Source organism: Anabrus simplex, chromosome 7 (assembly GCF_040414725.1).
Source record: "Anabrus simplex isolate iqAnaSimp1 chromosome 7, ASM4041472v1, whole genome shotgun sequence".
NCBI classification, from domain to species: domain Eukaryota; kingdom Metazoa; phylum Arthropoda; class Insecta; order Orthoptera; family Tettigoniidae; genus Anabrus; species Anabrus simplex.
The window spans coordinates 158,306,215-158,316,427 of NC_090271.1; the positions used below are offsets into that span (position 1 = coordinate 158,306,215).

At 42.4% G+C, this 10,213-nt stretch overlaps 1 protein-coding gene across 1 annotated transcript in view; it reads right to left on the reverse strand.

Annotated features, from left to right (window-relative positions):
- LOC136877393 (ABC transporter G family member 23) overlaps positions 1–7,643 on the reverse strand; it is a 209,231-nt gene extending 201,588 nt beyond the window's left edge. Inside the window, exon 1 of the mRNA XM_067151397.2 lies at positions 7,560–7,643. The gene's annotated coding sequence lies outside the window, so the exon portion shown is untranslated. The remainder of the gene's footprint in view (positions 1–7,559) is intronic.
- Between the last annotated feature and the right edge of the window lie 2,570 nt (positions 7,644–10,213).

A 10,213-nucleotide genomic window follows, 5' to 3' on the forward strand; every position in this document is an offset into this window, starting at 1 on the left:
CGAGCTCAGTTAACGTTTACTAAGGAAGCTCTAGGTTTAGTTCACATTTGTTATAAAATTTCTGTAATCTGTGACGTAAAATTTCCCTTTGTTTATTGAAACTTCACGTCATTCGTCTAATATCTTCAGTTTCACGATTAATAAATTAATTTTTTCCCACTTCTTGAATTTGATTTCCTGTAAGGTAGATTTCCTTTCATAACCCGTCGATTGTCAACAGGTAGGAGAAGAGCCCGAAACCCCTGAAATAGAACAATCTCATTCCACGCTGCCGAGGACATCTGTTGACAATCGTCATGCTACTTTGATCAAACACAAAGTCAAGACTGCTCCGCTTAGCCGTGCGGTGAGCTTGCTTTCGGAAAATGGTGGGTTTGAATTCCACCGTCGTTAGCCCTGAAGATGGTTATCCGTGGTTTCCCATTTTCACACCAGGCAAATGCTCCCTTCTCAATCCTAGCCCTTTCCCACCCTTGCGTCGTCTGTTAGTGCGACGTTAAACCACTTCATATTCTAGAACCTCCCTTCTCGTGATATAATTGTTCAGAACGTTCCTGCCATCTTTCTGCCTTTTCTTATTTCCCTAGAAATCCAGGTGTTTCTTCATTTCTTCTGAAGCTAAATTTGTGTTTTCCCAACTCAGCTTCAGCTTATCTCTCCATTCTTCTGTTAATAATACGTGTTAAATTTTTGCAAGTGTGAGATTGTAAACTAATGGTCTGGTAGTTTTTTACACATGTCAGTACCTGCTTTTGACATAAATATTTCTTAGGCTGGGGACCATGTGAAAATCTGTGGCACGAAATTAGCGATGGTCAGTAGGCAATGGTATGACGATAAACGGGGTTAAAAGTCAGGTTGTCAGTTTCACAAATAGGAAAAGTCCTCTCAGTTTTAATTATTGCATTATTGGCGTGAAAGTTCATTTTGGGGATCACTGTAAGTACCTAGGTGTTAATATAAAGAACGATCTTCATTGGGGTAATCACATAAATGGGATTGTAAATAAAGGGTACAGATCTCTGGGCATGGTTTTGAGGGTATTTAGGGGTTTTAGTAAAGATGTAAAGGAGAGGGCATATAAGTCTCTAGTAAGACCCCAACTAGAGTGTATGGGACCCTCACCAGGATTACTTGATTCAAGAACTGGAAAAAATCCAAAGAAAAGCAGCTCTATTTGTTCTGGGTGATTTCCGACAAAAGAAAATGTTGCAAAGTTTGGGCTGGGAAGAACTGGGAGACTAAGTGGTATGTTCTGAGCTGTCAGTGGTGAAATGACGTGGAATGACATCAGTAGACGAAAAAGTTTGAGTGGTGTCTTTAAAGGTTGGAAAGATCACAATATGAAGATAAAGCTAGAATTCATGAGGACAAATTTGGGCAAATATTCGTTTATAGGAAGGGGAGTTAGAAATTGGAATAACTTACCATGGGAGATGTTCAATAAATTTCCAATTTGTTTGCAATCATTTAAGAAAATGCTAGGTAAACAACAGATAGGGAATCTGCCACCTGGGCGACTGCCCTAAATTCAGATCAGTAGTGATTGATTGATTAAGCGTTACCAATCTATAATTTGGAATACTTCGGATAAATCATCCAACCATCCGGAAGCAAACAAAGAGAGAATTACAAAAAGCCTATTATCACGTAGAACAGGTACAACAAAAATAATTATCTTAGAACGCTAAATTAAAACCCTGTAACACGGTAATTAAGCCAGAAGCATTATACGCATCACAAACCCTGATCAATGGAGGAAGATCACAATGAAAGACTTAGTAAAATGATATTCAATAATACCTCCTCACTAGAAATTAAGTCCGACTCGTTGGCTGAATGGTCAGCGTACTGGCCTTCGGTTCAGAGGATCCCGGGTTCGATTCCCGGCCGGGTCGGGGATTTTAACCTTCATTGGTTAATTCCAATGGCCCGGGGGCTGGGTGTTTGTGCTGTCCCCAACATGTCTCCGACTCACACACACCACACATAACACTATCCTCCACCACAATAACACGCAGTTACCTACACATGGCAGATGCCACCCACCCTCATCGGAGGGTCTGCTTTACAAGGGCTGCACTCGGCTAGAAATAGCCATACGAAATTATATTATTATACACTAGAAATTAAGAATAATATTGGGCAATCGAAATTTAAAAAGACCTTCAAGAAATCAATATCACAGACGAAATAATATGTGAGAAAGGCGTAGCTTTAGAACATTTGTGAGCAAACATCAACGTGATGGGGAAAAACCGAAGATGAGAATCAACACTGCATGGGGAGAAGAACGCAAGAAGAATCATAGCGAGATGATGAAGAGATTCTGGCAAGAGAAGAAAGCAAATTTATGTGATGAACAAGTTCAAGCGTGCTTCTTAGTTCAACACAACGTAGTGGAAATAATAATAATAATAATAATAATAATAATAATAATAATAATAATAATAATACAGAGTGACAATTCTTCCTTTTCTCCTTTCTCCCACTGGTCTCTCACCAAATTAATTTCCAGAAAACTTAAATATAGGCCAATATAGCTCCCCACCTACACTCTCAACGTGGGACAAATGGCTGCAATTTCGAAGACCTGCAACGTCATCAGAACATTCATGAATGTTCTGTACGAACCATAAATAGAGAAGGCTGTAACCTCTACAGCGAAGAGAATTATGAAGACTTATATTGTAAAGTTATGTAAATTATGATTAAGTTCTATTTCTATATAGGGTATGTAAAATATCGAAATACGTGCTATATTACCAACTACAAAGTTGTGAAATAATTAATCTTAATAATAGTAATAATACATGTCCGCCTCTGTAGTGTAGTGGTTAGTGTGATTAGCTGCCACTCCTGGAGGTCCGGGTTCGATTCCCGGCCCTGGCACGAAATTTGAAAAGTGGTACGAGGGCAGGAATGGGGTCCACTCAGCCTCTGAGTAGAGGTAGGTTCGATTCCCACTTCAGCCATCCTGGAAGTGGTTTTCCGTGGTTTCCCACTTCTCCTCCAGGCAAATGCCGGGATGGTACTCAAGGCCACGGCCGCTTCCTTACCTCTACCTTGTCTATCCCTTCCAATCTTCCCATCCACCACCAAGGCCCCTGTTCAGCGTAGCAGGTGAGACCGCCTGGGCAAGGCACTGGTCACCCTCCCCAGTTGTATTCCCCGATCCAATGTATCGCGCTCCAAGACCCTGTCCCTGAGTCGGTAGAAGTGGGGTCCCTCGCTGAGTTTGAGGGAAAACCCAACCCTGGAGGGTAAGCAGATTAAGAAAATAATAATAATGATAATAAAACATAACAGGGCCGGGCTGAGTGGCTCAGATGATTAAGGCGCTGGCCTTCTAACTCCAACTTGGCAGGTTCGATCCTGGCTCAGTCCGGTGGTATTTGAAGGTGCTCAAATACGACAGCCTCGTGTCGGTAGAACTCCTGCGGGACTAAATTACGGCACCTCGGCGTCTCCGAAGACCGTAAAGGTAGTTAGTGGGACGTAAAGCAAATATTATTATTATTATTATTATTATTATTATTATTATTATTATTATTATTATTATTATTAAACATAACCGAGACCATAACAAAAGGAGATGCAATTTTTTGGACATATTTACAGAATGGATGATTCCAGATTAACAAAGATAATTTTCAAGTACATTTGGGACAAAAAGGCAACAACTAGCTGGATTCAAGAAGTAAAGAAAGATTTAGAAAGAAATACTATAAGAGAGGAAGAAACTATGCACAGGGAGATGTTTAGAAAGAGGGTAGTATGTTTGGAAGGATTCCAAGGAAGATTGAACAAGAAATCTGGTGCGAAGTGGGCCAAGGACAGAAAGAAACAGCACAGTGAAAGGATGAAAGAATATTGGAAGGAACGGAAAAACAGCACAGTGAAAGGATGAAAGAATATTGGAAGGAACGGAACAGAAAACAACAAAGTATGAAGAAGTGAATTGAAATTGGCACGTGGTCCTTAGCAGGCCTCATCGGAAAGAAGAAGAAAAATAAGAAATACTAATACTATTATTAATACTAATGTCCGCCTCTGTGGTGTAGTGGCTAGTGTCATTAGTTGCCACCCCCGGAGGCCCGGCTTCGATTCCCGGCTCTGCCACGAAATTTGAAAAGTGATACGAGGGCTGGAACGTGGTCGACTTAGCCTCAGGAGGTGGGTTCGATTCCCATCTCAGCCATTCTGGAAGTGGTTTTCCGTGGTTTCCCACTTCTCCTCCAGGCAAATACCGGAATGGTACCGTACCTACCTTAAGGCCACGGCCGCTTCCTTCCCCATTCCTTGTCTATCCCTTCCGATCTTTCCATACCCCGCAAGGGTTCAGCATAGTAGGTGAGGCCGCCTGGGCGAGATACTGGTTATCCTCCCTAGTCGTATCTCTGACACAGAGTTTGAAGCTTCAGGACACTGCTCTTGAAGCGGTAGAGGTGGGATTCCTCGCTGTCCGAGGGAAAAACCGACCCTGGAGGGTAAACAGATAAAGAAGAAGAGTAATACTAATACTATTATTAGTATTTCTTCTTATTATTTCCGATGAGGCCTGCTAAGGACCACGGGACAATTAATAATCACATTTTCACAGATAAAACCCAACTTATTATGCGATACGACTGGGGAGCCACAGGCTGCAGGGTCAATCAATCACTACTGATCTGCATTTGGGGCAGTCGCCCGCGTGGCAGATTCTCTGTTGTTTTCCTAGCATTTTCTTAAATGATTTCAAAGAAATTGGAAATTTATTGAACATCTCCCTTGGTAAGTTATTCCAATCCCTAACTCCCCTTCCTATAAATGAATATTTGCCCCAGTCTGTCCTCTTGAATTCTAACGTTATCTTCATGTTGTGGTCTTTCCTACTTTAAATACATCACTCAAACTTATTCGTCTACTAATGTGCAATGACAGCTTGGAACATACCACTTAGTCGAGCAGCTCGTCTCCTTTCTTTCAAGTCTTCCCAGCCCAAACTTTGCAACATTTTTGTAGCGCTGCTCTTTTGTCGGAAATCACCTAGAACAAATCGAGCTGCTTTTCTTTGGATTTTTTCCAGTTCTTGAATCAAGTAATCCTGGAGAGGGTCCCATACACTCTAGTTGGGGTCTTACCAGAGACTTATATGCCCTCTCTTTTACATCCTTACTAAAACCCCTAAATACCCTCATAACCATGTGCAGAGATCAGTACCCTTTATTTACAATCCCATTTATGTGATTACCCATGAAGATCTTTGCTTATATTAACACCTAGATACTTAATTAATCCCATAAGGAACTTTCACCCCATCAACACTAATTAAAACTGCGAGCCGAATCTCCTTTAAAACATTAATTGAAAGACAGAGCGAGCTGGTCACGCGTTTAGGGTCACGTAGGTGTGAGCTCGTACTCGGGATATAGTGGGTTTGCACTTCACCATGAATACGACTTTCCCTGGTTTGTCGTTTTCGCACCAGTCAAATGTTGTAAATAATAATTTAGAAAAACAAGAAAAGAAAATCCTTAAGAAAACTTTGTTCCAGTATTAAGAGAAGTAGTGTGGATGAAAAGGAGGTCTTCTGAGTTATACCAGAATTCGGAGAAAATATCTGACACTGTTGGAAAAAGACGATTGAAATTTTACTGCCATATTAAAAAATGGTCAATGGAAGACTTAGTAAAAGGATATTCACTCATATCTCCTTACTAATAATTAAGAATAAGTGATCCTTAATTAAGGCCACAGCCACTATCTTCCCATTCGTAGCTCTTTCCTTCTGATCGTCACCGAAAACCTATTTCAGTTAGCACGACGTTCAACTTCTAACAGCCGGGCTGGGTAGTTCAGACGGTAGGGCGCTGGCCTTCTGAGCTCAAGTTGGCGGGTTCTATTCCAGCTCAATCCGGTAGTATTTGAAGGTGCACAAATACGCCAGCCTTATCTTAGTAATTTACCGGAACGTAAAATAACTCCTGTGGGACAAAATTCTGGCACCTCGGAGTGTCCGAAAGCCGTAAAAGTAGTTATTAGGTCGTAAAATTAATAAAATTATTACGGCCACCAATAAAAGGAGAATTATCCACATGGATATGGATTTCGATTATTAAGATTGTTTTCGAACTCATGTATCATTCATGACGCGGAAAAACCGGGTGACAATTTTTTTTCGTTTTAATAAATTTTTGGAGTAATTTACTAAGGTCAATGCTCTCTTTCCTTTGACACTAATAAGATCAGGAATGTCGTTATAATATTGAATAAACAAATTTTACTTAGAGCTTAATCAAGAATTTAAAAAAATCCCCGGTAAGAACCAGATAAGTCGAGTTATCTTGTTAATATTCTGAATATTGCTAATAAATGTGGTTTCAACCAGTTAAGTCAGTTTTATCGTGTATGTAGTATATGTTCCGTGGTTATTGTGGACATCAACATTATCATCTTGGTAAATGCACTATTGGTAGTAAATTTACACAGCTGCCTTTGTTAAAGAGAGCTATTAAATCTTACTAGCTAACAATGCACAATTATGACTGACACCACTTTGGTTCTGACTGGTTCACATAAGAAAATAATGCTTGGTCAATATAGGACAATACACTTTCATTCACGATCCGAAGCGGATAAGACATTAATATTTTGGAATAAACAAAATCAAGTCTGCCTCTGTGGTGTAGTGATTAGTGTGATTAGCTGCCTCCCCCAGAGGTCCGGGTTCGATTCCCGGCTCTGCCACAAAATTTGAAAAGTGGTACGAGGGCTGGAAAGGGGTCCACTCAGCCTCGGGAGGTCAATCGAGAAGAGGTGGGTTCGATTCCCACCTCATCCATCCTAGAAGTGGTTTTCCGTGGTTTCCCACTTATCCTCCAGGCAAATGCCTGGATAGTACCTAACTTAAGGCCACGGCCGCTTCCTTCCCTGTTACATCCAATCTTCCCATCCCTCCACAAGGCCCCTGTTCAGCATAGCAGGTGAGGCCGCCTGGGCGAGGTAGTGGTCATTCTCCCCAGTTGTCTCCCCGACCCAAAGTCTGAAGCTCCAGGACACTGCCCTTGAGGTGGTAGGGGTGGGATCCCTCGCTGAGACCGAGGGAAAAACCAAGCCTGGAGGGTAAACTGATTAAGAAGAAAAATAAACAAAATCAAACCGAAACCATTCTTTAAAAAGCTGTTTCATATACCGCAGAATGGTGTGGCAACATTTGGTGAATCGGTGATTTCGTATTGTTTAGAGAACTTTTTTAACGTATTTTTTTATTCCCTGGGATGAGTGATATACGAACAGAAGGCTGATAACCAAAGATATCTAAAAAGTCCGTAATAAGAATCGACAAAATATTCCAAATATATTTCTTCCTCGAGAAAAATGATCATTGTCTATTATCATTATTACTGACGTGTTGGTCGCGATTCTTTTGAACAAATTACGATGGTATTAGTACTAAGAATTCTACAGAGACAAATAAGATTGCTGGTATACTTTCTGTAATCTGGACTGACCGCACCGTCAGTTATATCTTGTTGCCCATGCCCGAGCGAGTAAGGAAGCAGTGCAGTACTCACGTTACGTATTGGACTTGCAGGAGACCTTTCCTTGCTCCGTAGCACGGTCCGGCACGGTCGAGGAACAACTGACGCTCAGTAGTGGTGCGCTAGGCCAGACTCGCTTTCATTCCTCTTCAGACTAGGGCTATTACTATCAGTTCAAGGTAAGGTCACAGGTGGCGAGCTCTAGATAAGGATACAGGACTCACTCACAATGACATATCAGATGGAACACGGAGTATGAAGCTTCAGAGGAATATGTCTGTGTTGTTTCCGTATCATTCTAAGGGTTGGTACCAGGAAGGGCATCCGGCCGTAAAACATTGCCACATCGACATGTGCTTCACAGGTTGCACCCACGACCCCACAAGGTGTGGGAAAAGCGGTAGAAGCAGAAGAAGAAGAAGAACTCGTATCATCCTAGAGGCAGCGGAGATCTATGGTCATCAGTCGCGTGGAGCAAAATCAGCTCCCAATAAGACTGTAATCATTCACCCTTCTTGTTCAGTTTACTTGACGAATTTTCTTGTGCCACTCCTTGTTTTAACGTAGACTTACGCTCTTCGACAACGGGCACATGTCCGCCTCTGTGGTGTAGTGGTTAGTGTGATTAGCTCTCACCTCCGGAGGCCCGGGTTCGATTCCCGGCTCTGCAACGAAATTTGAAAAGTGGTACGAGGGCTGGAACGGGATCCACTCAGCCTCGGTAGGTCAAATGAGTAGAGGTGGGTTCGATTTCCACCTCAGCCATCCTCGAAGTGGTTTTCCGTGGTTTCCCACCTCTCCTCCAGGCAAATGCCGGGATGGTACCAAACTTAAGGCCACGACCGCTTCATTCCCTCTTCCTTGTCTATCCCTTCCAATCTTCCCATCCCGCCGCAAGGCTCCTGTTCAGCATAGCAGGTGAGGCCGTCTGGGCGAGGTACAGGTCATCCTCCCCAGTTGTATCCCCCGACGCAGAGTCTGAACCTCCAGAACACTGCTCTTGAGGCGGTAGAGGTGGGATCCCTCGCTGAGTCCGAGGGGAAAAAACGACCCTGGAGAGTAAGCAGATAAAGAAGAACATACGAAAATCGTTACCATGAGAAATTGAAAAAGCGAAAATGTAATAAGTGTATGAAACCCTCAAAACCGTGTGGCCGTTACAATAGTAACAGCTTATCGCCAATTTTTTTAAAACTGATGGATGCAGTATCTTTGCTCCTGCCTCTTGGCACAGGTATAGTAAAATGTAGCTTCCCCCGAAGACTGTCGCATTTTTGGTTGCTGAAGTGTGAGTGGTGCTGAGTGATGACATTCGGAGCAAGAATAGTGCGTCTGGGTGTTATGGAAGGTGCTACTCATAGGGCCAGTTGTGCTGCAATAGCATTTTCTGGCCCAGTGAGGAAATTGTTTTAAGAGAAGATCGCTGGCCTTCTGAGCCCAACTTGACAGGTTCTAATCTGGTCCAGTCCGGTGGTATTTGAAGGTGCTCAAATACATCAGCCTCGTGCCGATAGATTTACTGGCACGTAAAAGAACTCTTGCAGGATGGGTATGAAAATGAAAGACTCTCTAGGCTTCACAAACTTCATTTCGCCCTGAGGGTGGGGATGCCTGCCTGTCATAAAATGCGACTAAAAGGGCGACCAGGGCCTCTCAACTTTGAAGATGGGTTGGCAACCACCGTTCTCCTAATTGAGTTTACCGAGCTCGGTAGCTGCAGTCGCTTAAGTGCGGCCAGTATCCAGTCTTCGGGAGATAGTGTGTTCGAACCCCACTTTCGGCAACCCTGAAAATAGTTTTCCGTGGTTTCCCATTTTCACACCTGCCCCATCGTCGCTATAAGACCTATCTGACCTATCTGTGTCGGTGCGACGTAAAGCCAATAGCAAAAGAAAGAAACTAGCTAATTTTGCCATCTTTTTCATTTACTTGTGTCAAGCACGTCTCTTTTTATCTTTCCTATCCGAACCCCCTTCATCAACTCTCGTTCTCTTCCACCTCGAAGGTATTCAGTTTTTTCATGTTCACGCTCTTCGTTCCCTTCCCCTTTCTTTTGCCGATACCTTAATGTTTCGCAGCGTCGCGCCTCTTCTGTTTTCTCCCTCTGAGGATGGTTGCCTAGCTGTACTTTCTCTTAAAACCACTACCATCATCACAAAATACCATCGAGGCCGGAAGAAACCGAGAGTAGACCAAATTAAGTTATTCAGTCACTTTTATGCAACCCGCAGATTATAGCCTAACCTAAAAATATTGACCTTGGCTACTCACAACGATGTCTGGTCTTACTACGCTTTCTATAATTCGTTTATTCGTGTCAACGAAATCAGCATTAATGACAAAATACCGAATGATGGTAATGAATCGTGAAAATTCTGTATCACAGAAACTTAATGTACAGAGAATATGGTGGCTGAATGACTAGAAGGGGTGTTGATGTAACGATGTAACTTTTTATTTCGTTGTTAAATTTTCGTGTGAGTCGCATTATTCAAGACAAATGCAAATCAAGATCAGTTCTCATGTTGCAGGTATTCTGTTATATTCGTTTCTAAGTAGCTCTTACACGAGCTATTTGCAGTAAAATAAGCTATTACCGACAGAGGTGCAATGGGCTTGTGCATGGCCATTCGATTAATGAAACAAATGTTCAAAATGACCACCTCCTTCGTTAATGCAAATCTGAG